Source organism: Leptonotus elevatus, chromosome 11, assembly GCF_054856555.1.
Source record: "Leptonotus elevatus isolate MCC_2025b chromosome 11, RoL_Lele_1.0, whole genome shotgun sequence".
In the NCBI taxonomy this organism is placed as follows: domain Eukaryota; kingdom Metazoa; phylum Chordata; class Actinopteri; order Syngnathiformes; family Syngnathidae; genus Leptonotus; species Leptonotus elevatus.
This window is the reverse complement of record NC_141249.1, coordinates 14,000,229-14,022,698: the sequence shown is the minus strand read 5'-3', so window position 1 is coordinate 14,022,698 and position 22,470 is coordinate 14,000,229. Positions and strand designations below refer to the sequence as shown.

General features: G+C 39.7%; 1 long non-coding RNA gene across 1 annotated transcript in view; it reads right to left on the bottom strand.

Annotated features, from left to right (window-relative positions):
* Positions 1-6,839: 6,839 nt before the first annotated feature.
* The window catches only part of LOC147165948 (uncharacterized), a 41,209-nt gene continuing 25,578 nt past the window's right edge, over positions 6,840-22,470 (bottom strand). The window contains exons 4-5 of the long non-coding RNA XR_015096489.1: positions 12,863-12,952; positions 6,840-7,821 (exon numbers count right to left, since the gene is read on the bottom strand). This is a non-coding gene — a long non-coding RNA (uncharacterized LOC147165948). The remainder of the gene's footprint in view (positions 7,822-12,862; positions 12,953-22,470) is intronic.

Below are 22,470 nucleotides of genomic sequence, written 5' to 3'. Positions count from 1 at the left end.
CACTCAATCAAACTCACACTGCAATGGCGGCACCGCTCCATAGAGGTGGGGGACTCACTCGAGTCACGTGACTTGGCTCAAGTCGGACTTGAGGTGCCAATTTTTAGGACTTGTTGGGACAGTGGATGTGTAGTTAGCTTAGCGCTAGCTAGCCGGTACGACAGAACATGGATGGATTTAAAACGTTACCAAATTAGGGGGCGGCCATTTTGCCACTTGCTGTCGCCTGAAAATGACATCACAGTTGGGCACACAGGCCTCAGGTAACGACCAAGCATATCGCTTGCGAACATCACATGACCAAACTCACACACAAACAGGTGATTGGTCGTTACCTGAGCCCTGAACAACTGTGACGTCATTTTCAAACGACAGCAAGAGACAAAATGGCCGCCCCTGAGATGGATACGAATGGGTGGATTTTGCTGCTTAATTCATAATGCACTAATACAATATTAATCAGAATGCTGTGTTTAAACAAGTGAATATATTGTCAAGAATATTTTTGACTTGACTTCCTCTTTAAACTAAAAAGTAGTGCTGTCAAAGTTAAAGTTAAAGGTGACTTCTAATGTGTTTTCTTTGTGTTTATATGTTTAATAAAGAACCAAAATCACAAAGTATTAACTGATTAATTAATCACACAAAAATATCGCATTAATCATATTGATTTTGACCATAGATTATCTTTTGGCGTGGCAGTGGATGGCTACGTTTAAGGTAGCAAAGGTTGTTTGAGCAATAAACATAATTGCATGCATTAAAGTAGAGCATTTAATAAATGTTTGCGTATGACATTTAGAATATTTGTTCATGTCAAAATATTGGGGTCATTTTTCCCCCATTTTAAATTATGCAAGTAATCTATTGATTAGCAAAATAGGAGGATTAATCTGAATAAAAAATTTAATCGTTTGACAGCTCCACTAAAAAGAAAAACCTTTGCGTAGGTTGACAACTTGACACAGCTGCTTTAGCGCGTGCAATCTTGGTATACACTGATATGTTAAAAAACAAAAAACGAAACGTGATATGAGGCTTGGTAAAGTGGCAAAGGATTGTGTTTGTGTTCTTGCTCCACAGTTTAGTTTGAGGAAAACTACCAACTGTGTTATTTTGATCATAGTAATAAATTGAATTTCTCTTGAACTTTTCTTAACACTCAAAGACGCTTGATATAAGTGCACATAAACAACCAGCTAGCTAGCAATGGTTAGCTAACGATGGCTAGGCTCCCTTGCGCCGAGTAAACATCACAGGCCAGCTGTTTACTCAGTGTGAGAAAAATAATAAGTATGCCTCCTGCGAGTTCATGCTCGAACTTTTTGCAAACCGAAAATATTGCGGTTAACTCAAGATTATTTTTAAAAAATGAGAGCGTAAACCAAATTGTTTGGAAACAAGGTCTTTCAATGTATGCCAATTTCCTTATCTTGGCATTTGAAATCAATTTCTCGTCATGTATGGCAGGTTCGAACAGGATGAGAGGTGCACACCGGGCGGCAAGTACAACCTTCAAGAAGAGGAATGAAGGAAGTAGCATGGCTAATTTACCATGAAGGCAAAGACAGAATCTGAAAAATGGTGGAAACGTGTAGTAGAAAATTGTTTTTCACTGTCAAGGTTACAGGAAGTTGGGATGTGTTCAACTTGTATCCTTCTTTTCCCACTGAAATCAACTCCGGCTTATTGATGGTTTCTATGGCAACGTGACTCGCAAACAGACAAGGCCGGTAGATTCATGGTGGTCATTAATAAACATGCATGTGTGTTTCCTGCAAAAAAGGAAAAAAAAGAAAAAGAAAAGCGGAGGTGTGGATGGATGGAAGGCCATGGCGCGTTTTGCATGAGAATGGCTCGGGGTCCTGTGAACCTTCTGCTCCCTGCGCACACATTCAATGGCGGCGCCGCGGTCAACGTGACAAAGTGGGTCCGGGGTTGTCCAACACACACACGCCACCCGGCGTCTGCCCCACCCGCCCACGTCCACGGTCAGTCCACGGTGTGGGCCGAGGCAACACATTTTATGAGGCATCTGGGGAGGGTGGCCAAGTTCAGGGGACGGCTCCGCAAGGGTCCACTTTTGAGGGTGGCTTTACTTCAGCAGATTCATTGAATGTTACACTCGCTGCAACAACAAGCACAGTTCTTTCTCTATACAGTACAATAGTCTTTGTCGGTTGCTAGGATTTTGACTCTGTCCAATGAAAACTATCCATTCATTTTCTGCAGCGCTTGTCCTCATTAAGGTCAAGGGTGAGTTGGTGTCTAGCAGTCTTTGCGCAAGAGGCCTGGAAAGCCACAGGAAGTGTAGCTGCCTTGCGCTTTAGCTTATGGTGGTACATTAAATGTAAATACATTAAACAGAGGCTATTTTTTAAACAAAACATGTTGTCTATTGTTCTTCGGTTCAGCTTGTCCTCGTTAAAACTCATTTGCTCCCAAAAATGTATAAATACGTTCTATTTTAAATGTTTTAAGTGTCCCAAATACATATTTATATGTTTTTTAATGTGTTTTTTTTTTAATGCTAGAACAAACAGAAGGCTTTTAAGCAGCCTCCCATCTGCAAAGAACGATTGAAGAAATGGTAGTTATTACACAAACGGCCAGCAGGTGGTAGCAGAGCAAAAGAGATTAATGATGGCCATGTTGAAAAAAAAGCTATTTTACTCACATTTCTTAATAGATTTGTAATGATGAAACTTAGCTATATGCAAAACGGAAACTGATGGAAGAAGAGACTCTAATCTTTCTTTTGGTAGGTTCCATGTTTTTATAGCAATAGAACACAATATTCTGTGGGCCTTGAAAAATCTGTCAAAATCCAGTAAAACAGCCGGGAGTGAAGGGGATTGCTTCAGAGAAAATGGCTGGGAGTGAATGAGTTAAGGGTCAAGGGTGAATTGGTGTCTAGCTGTCTTTGCGCAAGAGGCCTGGAAAGCCACAGGAAGTGTAGCTGCCTTGCGCTTTAGCTAGCTAGCGCAAGCAATATGCTTATGGCGGTACATCAAACTCATTTCCAACAGCTTTTGAAAACATGATATACTATACATGTGTTGTCAGAGTTTTTAAAAAAATATGTTTATTGTTCTTCAGTATAGCTATAAGATGTATATTTTATTTTAAAAAATTCACATTTTTCATAGTTTGGCTGGTCCTGCGGCTAAGTGCGGCTTATACTCAGGTGCGACTTCTAGATATCAAAATTAGAGCTTAGATTCGCACCCAAAATCTTGGTGGGTGAGTTTGGAAATAAACTTGTAGCAAACTTTAGGGCGGACATTGGTTGCCATGGTGACTTCTTCTTCTTCTTCTTGTTAACGGGGCACTGTGCGACGTGAATGAGGAGGCGCTATGTTTTAGTGATGTTCTGATGTAAAAGCATTTTGTTTTTTTAATCTATTTATTTAATTGCTCTTGCCGAGCTGTGTGTTATGAAAATAATGTAAATAAGAGCGGTAAGTAAATGTAATTTTTTCAAAATCAAAAAAAAAATTCTTCTTCTTCTTCTTCTTCTTCTGCTGCTAACATATTTTTGCATAATCCCTTGGCATTTTTCATTTTGCACATTAACATCACAATGAATGTTTTGATCATTTTACACGTTACAAGAAAATACCTCTTTTTGTTTCTTTGTTGTCAGTAATTTTAATACAGACAGGTATTTTTAACGTCACACAAGATGAAGAAAAAATAATTTTACTTTACAGACTTGATTTGAATGAAAATATGCAACAATTAAAATATCACAGGACGTATTCATGCAGACCCACAGCATATTCTTATTAATTCTGTCATCAACATTAGCATCTTAAATAAAGTTAGCATTTTTTATTCAGTTTGCGAAACTCAAATAACATTGGCGTTTTCATTTAACACTCAAGTTTGGTGGATACGTTTGTTAACTGCAAATTATCAACACAAACTTATTACAAGGTAAATAAACTACAACAAGGTAAATAAATACGAATAAAGTTTGAATAAAGTATACATATGTTAAATAAACAAAACGTACGTTTCACAGCGGCAATATACCGACACAGCTTTGCTTTGTAACCTACATGTAAATAAGCCTGTTTGTGTGTTTTACAGCTTTGTCCCCTGCTGTCCTCTGTCGTTAAAGGCCTTTGTGTTGCTAACAGCCCACGATGTTAACAACACAAACAAACAGCGGAGGGGCAATTAGATGACAAAGGGCCCTTTTCTCCTCTCTGCTGCTTCCCCAGGAAGAGTTAATAAAATCTGTTATTGAAGCAGTAGTTCCTTTGTTTTTAAGGTTTCTGAAAGGTAAAAAATATATATATGATTGCAATAAAATAACATAATTTGATTTAAAGCTGGAAGCAGTGGTGAACAGGCCCTTGCATGTCCTTTCTCACGGTTGACTGTATTTTTGATATAAACATCAAACTTTGTCACCAAGCTCTGCCGTATCTAAGTATGTGTTGCTTCTGATTGGGATTCATATGGAAATATCTTCACACTGATGCCAGATGGGGAAAATGAATATTATTGTAAGGCTGGAATGAAGATAGATCAGGGATGGGCAACTTAAATGCCGAAGAGCGCCGCAATTTTTCATCAGTGCTGCTGGATGTTTATCAGCATTTTCTGAAGAAATTTGGGGTTTGTAAAAAGACAATGAAAACAAAAATATTTTTTATGGGGGTGGGGAAATAATAATTTAGAATGTGGTCAAGGGCCTCAGTTGCCCATCCCTGGAAGGAAGGAAGGAAGGAAGGAAGGAAGGAAGGAAGGAAGGAAGGAAGGAAGGAAGGAAGGAAGGAAGGAAGGAAGGAAGGAAGGAAGGAAAGAAGGAAAGAAGGAAGGAAGGAAGGAAAAAAGGATGACTCTGACTCTCTCTGACTCTATTTCAAATAATTCCTCTGAGGTTTTGTTTGTTTTTAGAAAAGCTTTCCCCTTCCATCATTCTCAACATGCACGAGTCAAACACAAACTTCATGCGACATGATCCGTAACTCCATCTATAGGTGTTACGCTATCATTCCCACCATTTAAAGAGCTTTTCCACCTCCCCGATGACCTCGGCTTCGCCTCGCCGGACACCCAAAATGACCTGATGGCCAATGTACTCCAAGTGTGTGTGTGTGTGTGTGTGTGTGTGTGTGTGTGTGTGTGTGTGTGTGTGTGTGTGTGTGTGTGTGTGTGTGTGTGTGTGTGTGTGTGTGTGTGTGTGTGTGTGTGCACAGAGGTCATTGCAGTATTTTCCAGAGTGTCCATGGAGTGTGAGGGAATCCAGCATGGCCAGTGAGCATGTATATCAGGCCATCTCACGGCTGGCTGGAGGCACCCCGGGTGGCCCGCCATGGTCGATACTGCACTGGTGACTGGACACGCAGAATGGGATAATCTCCTACTTTCTTTCAGGCCTGCAACACACACACACACACACACACACACACACACACACACACACTCACACATTGACTCCATTGTACTGACACGGCTACAGAGGCCTGCTCGCCCCTTCTCGGTCAGCGCCAGTCGAACGGAGGCCGAGATTTGCGAGCCCCTCAGTCTGTTTACATGCACGGTTTGGATGTCCACGATTATAGATACCCTTTTTAACGGCATGGCACCAACTCCACTAGGCTTGTTTGCCATCCATCTACATTATTTTATATAGCAGACAAGCAGAGTTTCCCAACCTTAAATATGCCAAGGCAGGTTTTTTTGTGCACTGCTTGTGCACAAAATGTTGCCTGTTGCCTATTGATGCTAGTCTCATTAGCCTGTTTGTGGCTTTTTGCATTGTGTGTTAGCATTAGGCTAGCATAATTTCATAAAGTTATGGGGTTGTTTAAAATACAAAATCTGTGTTTTACACTCTAAAAAAAGTTGGGTAAAAAAAATCAAAAAGGGATCAACCCAATTTTTGGGGTTATTTATTTAACGCTAAAAGTTGGGTCAAATGTGTGTCTTATAGTATTGTATATTATTTATTTAACCCAAAAAGTTGGGTCAAAAACAACTCCCAAAATTGGGTTGTTTTGTGGTTTGTTCATTTGACCCGCCACTTTGGGTTAAATAGGTAACCCTCAAATTTTGGTTGATCACTTTTTGACTCAATTTGGGTTATTTTTTAACCAAACTTGTTTTTAGGGTGAATGCTACTACTAAAACTGCTGGGTCAAAAACTGGACAGACCCACTCATTTGGGTCCATTTTGCCCAACTTTTGTACAAAAAAATAAAAAATATTTTTTTGGGGGGGGGGAGGGGTTGAGGGTTGATCTGTACATTAACCCTCAACACCCCTTTTGTCAAAGCAACCCAGGATGTTGGGTCAAATTGACCCAAGTTGACGAGTTAGTCCAACTTTTGACCCGAGTTGGGTTGTTTTTGACCCAGCAGTCTAAGAGCGTAATAAACAGCTTGAAGAAAGCACTTGGCCTCCTAAAAAAAAAAAATCACTATTGCTCGCCACTCCAACATGTGTGTGTGTGCATAAGGTTTTGAATAAAAGGTTTCATTGAACAGTAGCAGCTCGCTTGGCCGCTCCTGCTGCTCAGCCACAAAGACGTCTAATTGACACCACAGATTTGGGCCAGGGACTCGAAGTGTTCCCCTTCCAATCTTCAGTCACTGCTCAAGTCATCGCACACATCGGGCGTCCGTGGCTTTGTGTGCGGGCACATAAACAGCACGCCGCTATGAACGACCACAATGGGATCTGTTTTTTGGCAATTGGGCTGTTTTCATAAACGTTATGGAAACATGCAAAACATCTCACCTTTATGGTTAATATAATGCCACCACATTTATATATATATATATATATATACAAAAAACAAAAAACGTACAATGACCACAAAAGCATGTTTTTGATTCACATTTATTGGTAATCACATCAGGAAAAATATTGGTAGCATTTTGCAATTCATCCATTATACTCTGTAGTTACAGTATGGACATAATTGCAAAGGTAATTCTTGTACAAAAAGAAAACATGATTTGCTAAACCTTATTGGGCTAGAGTAAGCAATATAGTGCAATATAGTACTGTCATTTCTTCCAGCCAAATAAAGAAGTAAACTAGTAAAATAAATAAATAATAATAAAAAAATTAATAAAATGCATGTAAAATAGATATAATAAAAACTAATGAGGGACAGTGAAATAAATGAAAAGCACTCATTTAAAAAAAAAAGAAAAAAAGACAATGACAACATTATTCTCTGTTTTTCTGTTATAAAAATAAAAATGTCTCTTACATAAAAAACAAAAATAAAATACAATAGCATTGAATTTAAAAAGGTATTCATCTCCATTTAAAAAAAAAAAAAAAATTAAATCATTTTTTTGTTTATTACATCAATTGTCTGGGTTTCTCTGATCAAAATAAACCAAAATGTGGTCTTAGGGGAAAATAAATAAATTTAAGTTTTTTATAATAAAAAAACAAAAAAAACATTTGATCAAATGGTTGTTTCTCTTAGCAATTTTTTTTATCTCATATGTTTCTATATAATAAAAAACAACAAACAACAAAATATAGAAACAAATATAGAAACAGACAATACATGCTTTCAGACAGACATAATAAAAAAAACGGATTAATCTTTGATTACAACATTATACAGAACTAAAAAGACTTCTTTTATTTTATATTTTTTAAAGAATTCCAACCATTTAGGATTCCTAAACATACATTTTTGAAACTTCTCCAATTTACCTGCATCCAAAAAGACCAATCATGTGATGACATTTCAAATATATGAATGAAAAAAATATAAAGCATGTGTTCCTGTCCTTGATTGCAGCTGTACGTCGCCACGGCAACAAAAGGCGGCTTCATCTGTGAAGAAAAAAAAAAGTTAAAATCATTGTGTGGTCATGATAATAATGATGAGGAAAAAAAGGAAGTGCTGCTTGTAACAAACAAACAGAGGAAGGGGGCCATCTTTGACATATGTCCATGTAAGTGTGTCATGTGTATTTGCTTGTGCGTCTATCAGCTGTCTGCATCAATGGCGTGTGCGTGTGTGTGTGTGTGTGTGTGACCTGCACCCCCTCCACCCTCCACTCTCTCAACCGGCACTGGTAGACAGTGATGGGTCAGGGGTCAAGATCGAGTCTGTCTGGGTTTACTGGCTGACCCTAACGCCTGCAGCATCAAAACACACGCACACACACACACGCACATAGACAAGTAAGGGGGTGGCGTGTTTGCCCCCTTACCAGACTAATATCACCTTTGGGATTAGGGTCCAGACAGAAATACATTGAACCCCCCCCACCCCCACACACACACACACACTCAACACAGACACGTGCACGCGTTGGATGTGCTTGGTCATAAAACTGGACAACATGATGCAGAGTCTTTGAGGACCATCTAATTATATTTTAGAGGAGTGGAGGGGGCGTCACCATGGTGAGAAAGGAAGCTAGTTGCTAAGCATGCTCCTGATTGGTGGGCTGGTTTAATGCTTGCTCCTGGTTGGCTGCTGACTCGGCTTCGTCGAGCGTCAGTTTTGAATGTTGTGTTTATAAACAGCAACGGACAAACGTCAGGCAGCGCCTTCAAATGTATTTACAAATACGTTCGAACTATTTGCAAATACAGTGGAACACAAGTCGTTGCTGTGAAGTGTTCAAAGTCCGAATTGTTCAACCTCCGAAACATTTTTTCCCATAGGAAATAATGTAAATGCAATTCATCCGTTGCTAAACTTCAAAAACAGAAAATTCCTATTTTAATTTATATTAATGTAAAAAAAAAAACATGTACACCCGTACAGTATTTAAACAATAAAAAATACTTTACTTTTTTTGTTGTGGTGTGATGGCCTCAGTGGATGAAAAATGCTATGTTAAAGAATGCATGCTTTTATTTCAGTGCTGAGTTAGTGTATTTTACATTGGGCATATTGTTAGACTACCAAGGGGTCCTTGTGCGCTGTTTAGCATCAGGCATGTTGTTGAACAGCTAAGGGGGGTCCTTGTGCCAGTATTTACGGAAGTAGTAGTAGTGGTAGTGGTAGACTACCTAAAACCACTGTGTCAGGCGATTTAGATTTTTAATCATATTTAATTGCATTACCTAAATAGTTAACTCACAATTAATCGCAAATCTGCTCTAAATGTACAATACAATAAACAATAAAATATTATTTTTCTAAATTTTCATACCCTTGTGAGCGTATAAGTGGAAAAAATGCTAAACTAATAGAAAAATGGCTACATCTTTTAGTCATTGATACAGTAATTTAATAATAATTCATAAAATGGAGTTAAAATAAAAAAGATGTACTGTGCTGTAAAAAAAACGAGTGTGATAGTGATTTGTGTTAAGGTCATATTTCTGCCACTAGATGGCATAATTGCATTTGTAAGACGTTGGTGACAACTCCGTGCATTTTTCTTTTTATATTAAGAGCTATTTAATCATTTTCATTATTATATATATATATATATATATATATATATATATATATATATATATATATATATATATATATATATATATATATATATATATATATATATATATATATATATCTGATTCCAGAGGAGTTGTGCCTCCCCAGTCAGTGAACCTCACCGCACGTCACTGACTATAACCCAAGCGGTGATCAATTTACAGCGAGCGGGATCAAACAAGTTCCACGTGGAGGATGCTTTGGACGGGAAGTCAAATCCAAGAAGTGTGAGGCTGCTGAATCCCAGCTCAGAAATAAGAGGTCAAACACCAGAGGAGCAGACCATAGGGGGGGGGGGGGGGGGGGGGTAGAGTGTTAAACTCCCCTAAATAAGCCTGAGTGTTAAACCTGATAATCCCCCTGCATTATTACAACATCTGTGAGGTCTACTGCGGCTGTGATGGTGATTAGCGAGACAGATGTAAACAATATCCAAGCTGAATAGGAGGAGGAGAGAAGCGGGACGACTGGAGATGGAGAGCCAAAGCGGGGAATATAAAGGAGGCTGGTCGAGAGGGAGCCGGAGATTTAGGGGTGAAACGCGTGGAGATACCGGGGAGGAAATGGGCGTAATATGCGGGATTTGAGGAGAGGAGATCCTTTGGGGTCTTAGGAGGGGGGGGGGGGGTGTTCTTAAGAGCAGCAGATTGGGAAACGGGACACACTATGATGAGACATAAGGGAGGTTGCTGAGCCGGCTGTAATTTATGCAGAGGAAGGCTGACGTCTGGTGGGACCCACTCAATGGGTCTGAGAAGTGAGAGGTTCAGCTTTTTTGGGGGGGGCGGGGGGGCAGTGAGGACCTGGGTGGGGTCTCAGCATGCCATTCATGCTACGTTCTACGCCTGATGTCCGATTGAGGTTTGTGGCGCAAGGCATAGAAGGGAACCTCCCATTGGAGTGCACCCTCCCCCCCAAATCTAATTGTACCCCAGTCAGAAAACGTTATGCCAAATGTCTGGCCTGCCACGAGATGCACACTGTATACACAGTCTACATGGTTGAATGCGCTTGATGCAGTCAGACAGTTTAATAGCCGTAACAGTACACATCCAGTGAGCATGCAGACATCCGCGCGTACGCGACACGTACCGTATGAGAATAAAAGGTGCGGCGCAGGGGCGAAAAAGACACGAGGAGGTTGAAAATGAAAGGCGTGACCCCGGTGTGACACTCGCAAGTGAAAAATAACGCCACTGTCAATAACATAAGGCGCTGTAAGCGCTATGATACAACAAGTTAAATGTCAGTTTTGAGGGCTAAGAGGGAGGAGGTTTGTGTTTGTCGTTTGTTGTGTGACAACCGGGTTGTGTAGCATAAAAACACAAATATTTCGTTGTTGAAAAAAAAGTGGATAACTTCTACAGGCTCAACTACGGCATACAAGGTTTTCTGACTAAAATTAACTGTAGTCCCCTACAGCTACAAATGTAATGGGAATACTAAAGTAAATTTTATTTTTTTGACCGGATTACAATTTGAAACAAGAAAGGGCTGGTTGTCATCTTGTGCTATCGCTAACAGCGTTAGCTTAAGCTACTACTAACTGTAAAGGTTGCCCTCATAAACGTATTCATCCACCCTATTTTCTTTTGTCATTTTTGCACTCCCGTTACATGTGTATTCGGAGTACTAAATAATTTTTTTTTTGTGACTGGATTACAATTTGAAACAGGAAAGGGCTGGTTGTCATCTTGTGCTATCGCTAACAGTGTTAGCTTAAGCTACTACTAACTGCAAAGGTTGCCCTCATAAACATATTCATCCACCCTATTTTCCTTTGTCATTTTTGCACTCCAGTTACATGTGCATTCGGATTACTAAAGTAATTTATTTTTGTGTGACCGGATTACAATTTTAATGCAGGAAAAGTATGGTTGTCAGTTTGAGCTACCGCTAACAGTGTTAGCTTAAGATACTACCAACTGCAAATATTGTCCTATAAACGTATTCATCCACCCTATTTTTGTTTTTCATTTTTGCACTACAGTTACAAGTGTATTCGGAGTACTTAAGTAATAATTTTTTGGGGACCGAATTAAAATTTGAATGCAGGAAAAGGCTGGTTGTCATCTTCTGCTATCGCTAACAGTGTTAGCTTAAGCTACTACTATCTGCAAAGGTTGCCCTCATAAATGTATTCATCCACCCTATTTTTGTTTTTAATTTTTGCACTGCAGTTACAAGTGTATTCAGAGTACTAAAGTTTTTATTTTTTTTATTTTTACCAGATTACAATTTGAATGCAGGAAAAGGCTGGTTATCAGCTTGAGCTACCACTAATAGTGTTAGATTAAGGTACTACTACCTACAAAGGTTGCCCTCATAAACTTGTTCATCCGCCCTATTTTTTTTATTTCATTTTTGAACATTATAACAGTGTCATGTGATTATGTTTTATAAGCACTGTTATGAGGCTCGGTAGCATGGTACGCTAGTGGTTAGCATGTCTGCCTGGAAGGTTTGAAGTTCTGGTTTTGAATCCCAGACACTTTGTCTTTCTCCTGCATTCTAGACATATTAAACATTTAGAAAATAGAAAATACCAGTTAAAAAAAAAATATATATATATATTTTGCCTTGTTGCATTTGGGGGGGGGGGGTATTGCAGTAATCTGAAAGTAATTGAAAGTAATCAAATGACAATGTTATGGTAATATTATATAACTGATGACATTTTTAACAGGCAACCCAGGCATATTAGTCAGAAGACCTTGTCAACTGCATTCTGTGTATTTGCTCAGTACAATCTCTCCTATTTCTTGTATTCCATAGCAACGGACACGCTGATCCAAAGACATGCATCATTAGATCGGGCGCAATTGTGCCCCTTTCCCTCCTTACCAGTGAGCGTGACTTGAACATTAGGGGCCCCCCAATGGAGTGTCACACTAGAGAACCACAGGAAGGGTTGGGTGAGGATTTAAAGCTTTGTTGCACTGTGTAAACAGCTTCTTTATAAAAAAAAAAAAAACTCAGCCTATGAAGATGCTGCCCAATGTAAAACGTGTATTAATTATTTATCTTTCTTTCTTTGTTACAGTAGTACTGCATATAAATATGGCCACAACACATTTTCATTATTATTAAAAAATATTTGTAAAAAGGCATGATTATATTTTTACCTTTAAAAAAAAAAAGGAATTGTGCATGCCTTGGTGCATCCTGCTGTTTTAGCAAGTTATTTGATAACTGCCTGTCCATCTGTCTGTGACTTCACTTAAGGAGAAATAGGCACTTGTAAGAAAATAAGACATCTTTTTTGCTGTCAAGGGGACGATTTGAGGAAATATGGTACTTTCAATTCAACCTCAGACATTTTCTTCCAAAATTAAAGCCAACAGATTGGCATCTGCTCTCACATGTTTTGCGTAATGGTGTTGAGGCAATCATATGATCAAAATGCACACACACCTCCGCGTGGTCCACGTTCCCCTCCCTTCCCGCCACGTGTATGCAGCAAGGACCCCATCCGAGTCAACTCTTGTGCTGTCCACGTCATGCCTGATGGGAAAAATCAGAAGCAAAATAAAGGGCTTGCGTTTGTACAATTGGACTTGAATGATCAAATTGCTGTTAAAACACTGATGAGTTCCGCTAGCGTAGCATGCTCATTCATTTGTTTGACATCTTTAGCTTCCATCAATGAGCCCTGGATGAATATAAATTCACTCAGTGTTGCCTCCAGTGTTACAAAGGGACTAATATGCTCCCCTTGCAAAACGGAGGTCAAATACACATTTAATCCGTTTCGCAAACTTGCAATCATTGACTAGTTCCCCAAAAAACTAATAATAATAATGTGTTTTTGATCAAGAAAATTGCACTTCGGAGAAGATAAAAAAATGTATAGGCCTACCTGTGACAATTAAAGCAGATAAATACCAGATAGATGCCATTTGGTAGCCCGTATATAACGTTTCCCTATGTGTTAGCATTAAGCAAGCAGAATTTAAGGCAACTTGACATTTCAAAACAGTAGGGGGAGCTCTAGAAAGAAAAAGGAGCCAATTACTGCTTACTTCAGCTTTAAAGTTATTAAATAGGGCACTTTTTTCCTTCATATTTTGTGGTAGCAGTACATCAAAAAAATAAAATAAAATAAGAAAAAATATGGGACCTTATTTCATACTGCAGATATTTCAGCTGCTGATTTTATTAGCAGATAAACTGACCCCGGAGTTGTTGCCGTGACAAATTTAGAGGATGGAGGATTCCTGCAACTTTTTAATCACAACGATGTAAAGGTGAGCGGGGGAGGCGCGGGGCCCCAGGGTGCAGAGCAGCGTTTGAAGAAAGCCGGTTGGAAAAAAAAGAAGAATCATATAAATAATAACATAATAATAAAATTGGGCCGTGATAAAGCGGGCGCGGATCCAGTAGCTGGGAGGAGGAAAAGACGAGGTGAAAGGGGGTCAGCGGGGAGGAAGGCTAAATCCTGCGAGCGAGCAAAAGATGGTGCTGTGTCGGTGTGTGTGCATGCATGTGTGTCAACCCCAGCTGGGCAGACATTTAACTTGACATGCTGATAGGGATTTAAGCAGTGGGTGGGTGAACAAGGTGAGCGGTCACCCAACTGCCGTCGCTAAGCTTGATTTCAACGCGGGAGCTGAGACGATGAGGAGGCTGGGGGGTCGGGGGGTCGGGGGGTCGGGGCTGGTTTTGTGCGGGTGGATCCCCTCCCTACAGGCGAAGACGAGGAACAAGGGAGAGGGGGGAACGTTTCTTCCATCCAGCTGCCTTGATATTTTTTTAATTCTTCTCAGAGCTGTTAAACTATTAAATTATTTAATCAGATAATCACATCTTAGAATTTTGATTCATCATGATTAATCACTTCGTTAAAAAAGGCTTTTTATCAACATTTTTTGCCTGCCAAATTTGAAGAGCACCTGTTATGTGGTCATTCTTTCTACATTTAATGCTATGAGGACATCTTCAACATTTTTTTTGATGCACTGCACACTCTTATCTACCTATTTTTCCTAATTAGTTAATTACCTGCATAATTTCGAATGAAAAAAAAATCTTTTGACATGAACAAATATTCTGAATGTCATACACAAACATTTATTAAATGCTTTACTTTAATGCATGTAGTTGTGTTTATTGCTCAAACACAACCTGCGCTATCTTTAACGTAACCATCCGCTGTCAAGCTAAAGGAGCAGTGGCGGTCAAAATTAATAGTGTAATTAATCTGCGTTAATACATGATTAATGCAATATTTTTTTGTGATTAATCAACGAGTTAATGCTTTAACTTTAACAGCACTATGTCTTCTATTAAGAGTATCCAAGTTGCAAAGTACATGAATATTACTGATTGGTGTGTCTGCGAAAATACCAAAACTTGGTTTAGCCCCGCCCATGCCCTAATACAGAGCCCTGTGAGTTAGAGACACCCCCATTTGAAAAAATATAATAAAAATGGTAATAATATTAATAATATTAATAATATTAATAATAAGAATAATAATAAGGGGTGTCAAAATGAGTGCATTCATTTAATTTAACTTTAATTTAACTTAAACGCCACAAAACAATTTTAATGCGCAATTAATGACCACTGGGGAAATTCCAGTCACAACGCAGCAGACATATCCACATAAAAAATTTGCAGTAATGAATTTAATAATAATGCGTATAAGAAAATGCACTGAGCTGTAACCAATGTCTTACAAATGCAATTATGCCATCTAGTGGCAGAAAAATGACCTCAACACAAATCAATATCACACTGTTTTTTTTACACTACAGTGCATCTTTTTAATTTTAACTCAATTTTATGAATTATTATGAAATTACGGTATCAGTGACTAAACGATGCAGCCATATTTCTATTCGTTTAACATTTTCCACTTTTATGCTAAGAGTATGAAACTTTTTTTAATTGCCTGGCACCCCTAATATTAATGCATTAAATGAATTGATTTTTGGAATGATTCAGAAGGTTTCATGCACTCCTGTATTTATAAATGAAATACGTCTGCGGCGATCAGAATCTAACCAAAATCTCGTTACACCACCTGCGCCACAACTTAGACTTGCTTCCACCTGGTCTAAAGTTAAGTCTACCTTCAGCCACCAAATTGTCAGGAAAAGTAGTCGTTATCAAATGTGCTGTATATAACTGAGAGTAAAAATTCATTCTTAATTCCTACCTTTGAAGTCATGGAGTTGAATCACTCGTACTTCTATTTTTACCCAAACAAATAGCCATGTGAGCACTTTTGCCACCTCTGTCAACAGTTTTATTACAGTTGTCAAAATGTAATACAAACATTTTAAAGCTAGTGGTATTATAAGACACATACACAGTAGTGTATATAATGCTTACGGCTGCATCAAGTAAGAGGCGCCAAGCTACCTACTTTGGGGTGCACACGAGATGAACCCTGAGCTGACATGTTAAATTACAGGAGGCAGCAGACTGAGACAGATGGGGGGAGGGAGGGGGGGTCGGGCGGGGGGTTTGCTGGTGGGGGCTGTCAAAGTGTCTGACTGGGTTTCACTCCATGGGGCTGTAAGGGGGGCTTATTTGACCAGGAGGGTGGGCTACGGAGATGCAGGACTGACTGATTCCTGGCTCGATTTGGACTCCTGGAGACGGGCCGGAGGGTGGGTGGCGTGGACCCCAACCACCAGCTCTCCCCCACCCGAATCCCCCGCTATCCCTTTTTTTGCGTCCAGTTGTCCATGGAGCAAAGCAATAAGAAGCAGCTTATAAAATAAGCAAACATGGAGGCAGCTTACAGACAGTCGGCCAGCTGGGGGGGGGGGGGGGGGGGGGATGCATGCGCACACATGCACACCCACACACCCACACACAGACGAAACACCTCCCCCTGACGCACTACCGCACCCCTGACCTTGACCCCGCCGGTCATTCCTAACCTGTTTCTGAATGGACGTCAGTGCAGCTGGGCTGTCTAGCCACATAATAAGTGCAACTTCCTTCACCGCACGCACAAACCCTTCATCATCGTCATCATCATCAAGCCCGTTCCCACGCTCGCTGGATGACTGATGCGAAGTGTCGGCATCTGGATTTTGCGTGGCTGAATAACACTTAAGACAATTTTGTCATACAAAATGTATGTTTTTAAATTGGAGCAATATTGGAGCTTGTGTGTAAGTAAGTGCCTTCAAATGAAGCATATACAGTAGACTCAAATTTATTTTTCATGATATAAATAATTCACCATCCCAGAAGAGAAAGAGAATGCTAGGGAGCAAAAGTGCAATATTTCTTCTTCTTTTTGTTTCTTTTATTTATTTATTTTTACTTTTTTTTAAATCTGAATTTGCTGTTTAACCATTAAGTTGCAGTTGAAATTAACCTTGCCGTTTCATTTGTTTGCATTTACTCTGAATAAAAAATTATAAAGCATGAAACACATGAAAATGTTTAAAAAAATGTCAGTTTACCCACCATAGACAATTGTTCTAATACTAGAATAGTAAGACATATTTTTCCCCATTGATTTATTTTGTTGCTTGTTGATCGTCAGACCAATACCCGGCCTTAACTCATTCATTCCCAGCCATTTTCATTGAAGCAATCCCCTTCGCTCCCGGCTGTTTTACTGGATTTTGACTGATTTTGCAAGGCCCACAGAATATTGTGTTCCATTACTATAAAAACATGGAACCTACCAAAGGAAAGATTAGAGTCTCATCTTTCATCAGGAAAAAAGTATATTTCCATCTGTTTCCGTTTTGCAGCAATTAGCATTAGAATATAACTACATTTCATCATTATTCATGAATCTTTTTAGAACTGTGAGTAAATGAACTTTTTTTTCAATGTGGCCCTTGTTGATCTCTTATACTCTGCTGCATCCTGCTGGCCGTTTGTGTAATAACTACCATTTCTTTAACTGTTCTTTGCAGCTGAGAGGCTGCATCAAAGCCTTCTGTATGCTCTAGCATTTAAAAAAAAACCATAAAAAACATATAAATACGTCTTTGGGACACTTAAAATAGAACTTATTTATATGTTTTGGGGTAAGGTAAGGCGGCTGTTTTACGATCAGGAACTTGAACTTATAGAAAAATATACAAAAATATATAATTAATTAGAAAATTGCCATTCATTTCATGCAGTTTTGAGTAAAAACCCTTATTAGGATATAAATAAATTGCAGGTCTATTTATTGCTCTGTCATTGCTTTTTCTTTAGTTTTATGTATCAAAAGCACAAGTGATATCAACACTTGGTATCGGTGACTACTCAAAAGCTGAGTACTCGGACTGATATCAGTCCAAAAAAAAGTCTTATTGAACATCCCTAAATTGTCATAATAATGTAATGTAATAACATAACAAGTTCCAGTTTATTACTAGTATTGCTTGATTGCTGATTGGCCGGTAGAAATCACGTGATTCCACACCTAATTAAACTGTGACAATTTCTAAAATGACGCTTACATTTGCTTTTTGGAACGTGTTTCCGATGATTTGCAGAAAAAAAAACAATGTTTAGCTTCTTCCCAAGTGTTTGTGGTTTAACTATTAAAAGAGGCAATTAATCGGGTTTTTTAGAGGAGTGTCAATAATTTGCGGATATTTAGTGTTTGTGGCCAGGCTTCGTCCATATCACACTCACATAGTGAGGATCCACAGCACTTCCTGTCACAATTACACTAAGCAATGAGCCACATGCTGCTTCGCCAAGTCTTCACAACTCTGATAACAAAGTCCATTACCAAATATGGTAAAAGAAAAAAAAGCAAAGCTTTTCACTCCAAAATCCGACTTAAGTGTCATGAGTCCATGCGGGCTCTATGCACTCATGCACGTCATTCATCATACATGGGGGTGGCGTCATATTTTCATTAAGGCCATGTCTGTGTCGAGCGGTGTGGCCTTTCAGTTGAGTGCGAGCAGGCAGTTTAATCACACATACAGCACTACTCCATTTTCATTTCCTTTTTTTCCCCCCCCCTCCTCTTCATGCAGTCTCCATTCCGCTCGGGCTTCATAATTCTGCCCCTCAGTGCTTGTCTGGCCGGGCGCAGAATTTGCAGCAGGCTGCAATGACATAATCACTGACTTGGAGCAATGCACACATGCCCCTCCAAATTGGCAAAGCCCTAACTTCCTTCCGACAATCTGTAAGGTGACTCCCTGTGGAGCAACAGGAGCAGACTCACTGTGCAGTGTTTCCTTCTTTGCCAAACACACTTGTTGATGTTAAAACTTTAGATGGTCACCAAAGAATTGCAAATGCTGATTTGAATTGGAAATTGAGTGAAAATGGAGGTTGGACCCTAATGAAATGAAATATTTTGCTTGGTCACAAGAAGGAGGGCAAGACAAGTGGAACACGGCGGGAAAGAATTGAGCGATGGCTGAAAATGCTTTCAGCAAGTATTACATCAATGCGACACTCAAACACCCACACGCGTATACGAATAAAATCAATAGCTAAGCAAATAAAAAGCAGCCAGCAATCTGAATAAAGCGCAACTAAACCCACTCTCAAAATTGTCATTCGTAAAAAGGATACATAACTATAATTGAATAAATCTTTGAGAAGGGTTGGTGCCTTTTCAAAGTTGACAGAATGATATTATAAAAGCATTCGAGATCTTGATTGATTGATATGTTGAGGTCTTATAAGGCGGGAAAAAAACAGGGACAGGAACGGGAACCAAGGAGCGGGAAATGACGGTGACACAAGATTCAGAGACGCAAGATTGGAAGAATTTTTTTTTTAACAATAAGGTGCATTATTTTTCTGTTGCTATCACATTTCACAAGAGCAAAGCTAGAGGAAGATGTTATTTAGACTGCTAGCCAATGCTAGCTAGCTCTCAGGCACGCTACACACTGAGCAAACAGCCAAACATGACACCAATTTATTATTATTTTTATTGAACCACAAAAAACATGGCGTGATTGTGGATGGCGGAAAAGAAGAGGAAATTAAATATAAATACAAAATAAGAAGGAGAGACTGTGGGTATTTTGAGAAGAAGCTTTTTGCAATTAAAAATTGCCCTGTTCACTAACTGCACTTGTGCATTTTGCTGACAGAGACTCTCCACGCTTTGCTTTTGATCCACAGGTAAACATATAATCATAATTCTAGTTACATTTTATTGTAAAACACAATATGTATATATTGTAATACTGCATTGGTACATCATTGCTCATTGATGATTACAATTTTGAATTTGGGTCTATACTTTTTAAATTTGACCATGGACAGTAGTTGTTAGCGTGTAAACCAAAATGTTTTTTATTTTTTTACATCTGTATAATAGTAAAGAATGTTCACGTGTTTCTAAAAGCATAGCCTGAACATTTAATACAAGTTTTTATGATTTGATGATGATTTAAGATTTGATGGCGGAATGATTTCTATTCCTTTTATTTCCTTTGGGGGAAATTATTTTACAGTCATTTTACCAAACGGGTGCATGACTTGCCATATGAAATCCCACTCTACTGAAGACCACCTGAAGCAAGCTCGGCTGCACCCTGGCAGCACAAATGTTCATTAGCATAAAAGCTTTCTGCAGGAGATGGCGGGTGCGGAGTGTTTTTCTTTATTTCCTTTAAGTAACTGTGAATGCAAACAGTCAATGGATTAGAATTAGTCTTTGTACAGTGTGCACGTGTGTGCGTGCGTGTGTGTGCGTGTGCCTGGTTAAGCAAACCTGCTGGTGTGTTATGTTCATTCTGCTGCTGTATAAAACATATGCCGCTGCCATTGTTAATATGCTAACGATGGATAAGAGGCATGCAAGACTTATGTCTGCTTGTAAAGACTTACGATACGTGTTTTAAATCCGCCAATAGCGCTGAACAAAACAAACAACTAAAAACACAATTTGTCAAAAAATGTGGTCAATGTTACACTCCAAACCTGAAGGGGGCGGTAATGCGCATTGTAAAGTGACTACCACGCAATATCAGAGTATGAATTTGTCACAAGGATAACTTTTTTAAATATCAGGTGAAAGAGAAGTTTAAAATGAAGCAAAAGGGTAACATAAAGTACAACATTGTGGAGCGACCACATTGAAAGTCGTTCAAGACACCATCAGCATGTGATGTAACTTCATATTTAATACTGCGCAGGGTACTTGAGGTAAATCCCCGCACTTTACTTCATCTTAGAGAGTTGTTTATGTGCATAGGTGCTGCTGTTTTGGTGAGCAATAGACTTGAAATCAGGCTTAGTGGCGAACTTTTTCATATCTATTTGATTAGGTGATACTACTTTTTAGGAAAATGTCAATTTCAATTTTCCCCACTGAAATGAAATGTAATGTTAATGTAACAAAGTCAATATTCTGTAGTATTCATTTGTTGATGAGCGCCTTAAAAGGGGAAGTCAACCCCCCCAAAAATTCTTGACAATAATATGTTCTATGCAGCCCCACTTGTCTAAATACGGTATTTTGGTTAATATCGCGGTAGTGGAATATGAATTAAGCAGCAAAATCCAGCCGTTTAGATCAATATCAGAAGACGGCTATTTTGCCACTTGCTGTCGAGTGAAGATGACATCACAGTTGCTTATGGGACTCGGGTAACAACCAATCACAGTTCAGCTTCACAAAACAGGTGAGCTGTGGTTGGTCCTTGCCTGAGCCCTGAGTAACTGTGATGTGGCAAAATGGCCGCCCACTGAGATGGATAAAAAACAGCTGGATTTTGCTTCATAATTTATATTCCACAAATGTGATATTAATCAGAATGTTTAAAGTAGTAAGGTCACATATAACATATTATTGTCAAGAAATGTTTACGGTTGACTTCCCCTTTAAGAAGTGTGATCTAGTGAATTATTTCAGGGTATAGTCAGACCAGTTGGCTATTTACATGTGTGTAGTTCCATGCTCCTCCTGAGTAGTTTCATTTTTTCATATTTGTGTTTGTCCTGTTCAATAAACGGCTGACGGTGCATTGTGGCTCTCTTTTATTTTTTCTCTCACATCACCCAAGGGTTAGCTTCGACAAAATTAGCTTGCAGCAAAAAAGTCAACCAACCTCACAACTGGAAAAACACGTAAATTGGGGAACTTTTAAGTCAAGGGACCACTGTACAATATTTAAAAGAAATCCTACTACTTTCTCGCCGCTGTGTGTTATGCTAGCAAGCAGCAGGCAGGCGGCGAGTTTTTCCGAGAGGATGATGGCCTACTTCCAGGGGGTGTGCGCAGAGAGAGAGGGTCCCTCTACTAATTAGCCGTGACAGGTGAAAACGACCACAAATACCTGAGGGGCTCGCCATGAAACGGCCAATCGCACACAAACATAAACACGGAGACAAAAGCGGCGAGCGAGGGGGTACACCAGCCAGCACCATAGCGGCGACACAGCAGCCTGCATCCCGCTGCTTGTGCACGGATAGCCCTGATCCCCCCGCGCTTTGACAAGGCGTAATAAAGCGCCGCATTGTGTGCGTATGAGTGTGTGTATGAGGGAGGTTGGGGAGGGGGTGGGGGGGTGTTAACACAATGTTGCATGCTGAGTGCTGTGAGAAGGGCGTACACCGCCGGGTCCCACGGCACAGCAGCGCGCTAGGGCCTATAGCGGGGAGTGGCGAGCATGCTAATGAGGTCATTATGTATTGGACGCTTCTTTCCTTTACAGTGCGCCTGTCAGCGGCGGCATGAAGCCCGGCACAGATGTCACATATGGCACAATGCGACAACAACGGCGGCGTCTACAAAAAAAAATGGCGGGCGCGAGAGGACGGTGCCGATCCAAAGGCAGAAAAGGGCATTTGCATGGGTAATGAGGTGAGCTTAAAATGCTTAAGACGCTGGCCATGCAGGCGACATCCATCCGCTAATTGCTTATTCAATCAGCAGCCGGGCAGAAAGCTTTTTATTATTTTTTTTGCGCTTTTATTTAAAGCCGAAAAAAGGGGGAGGAAAGGCCGCGGATGGCGCGTATGCAAATGCAATTACGGCGTATTTGCATAGCCGTTAACGATGGAAGGGCAGATGGCAAACAGCGGGCACTCGAAGAGAGCGCCTGAGCGCCATCTTGGCCGAG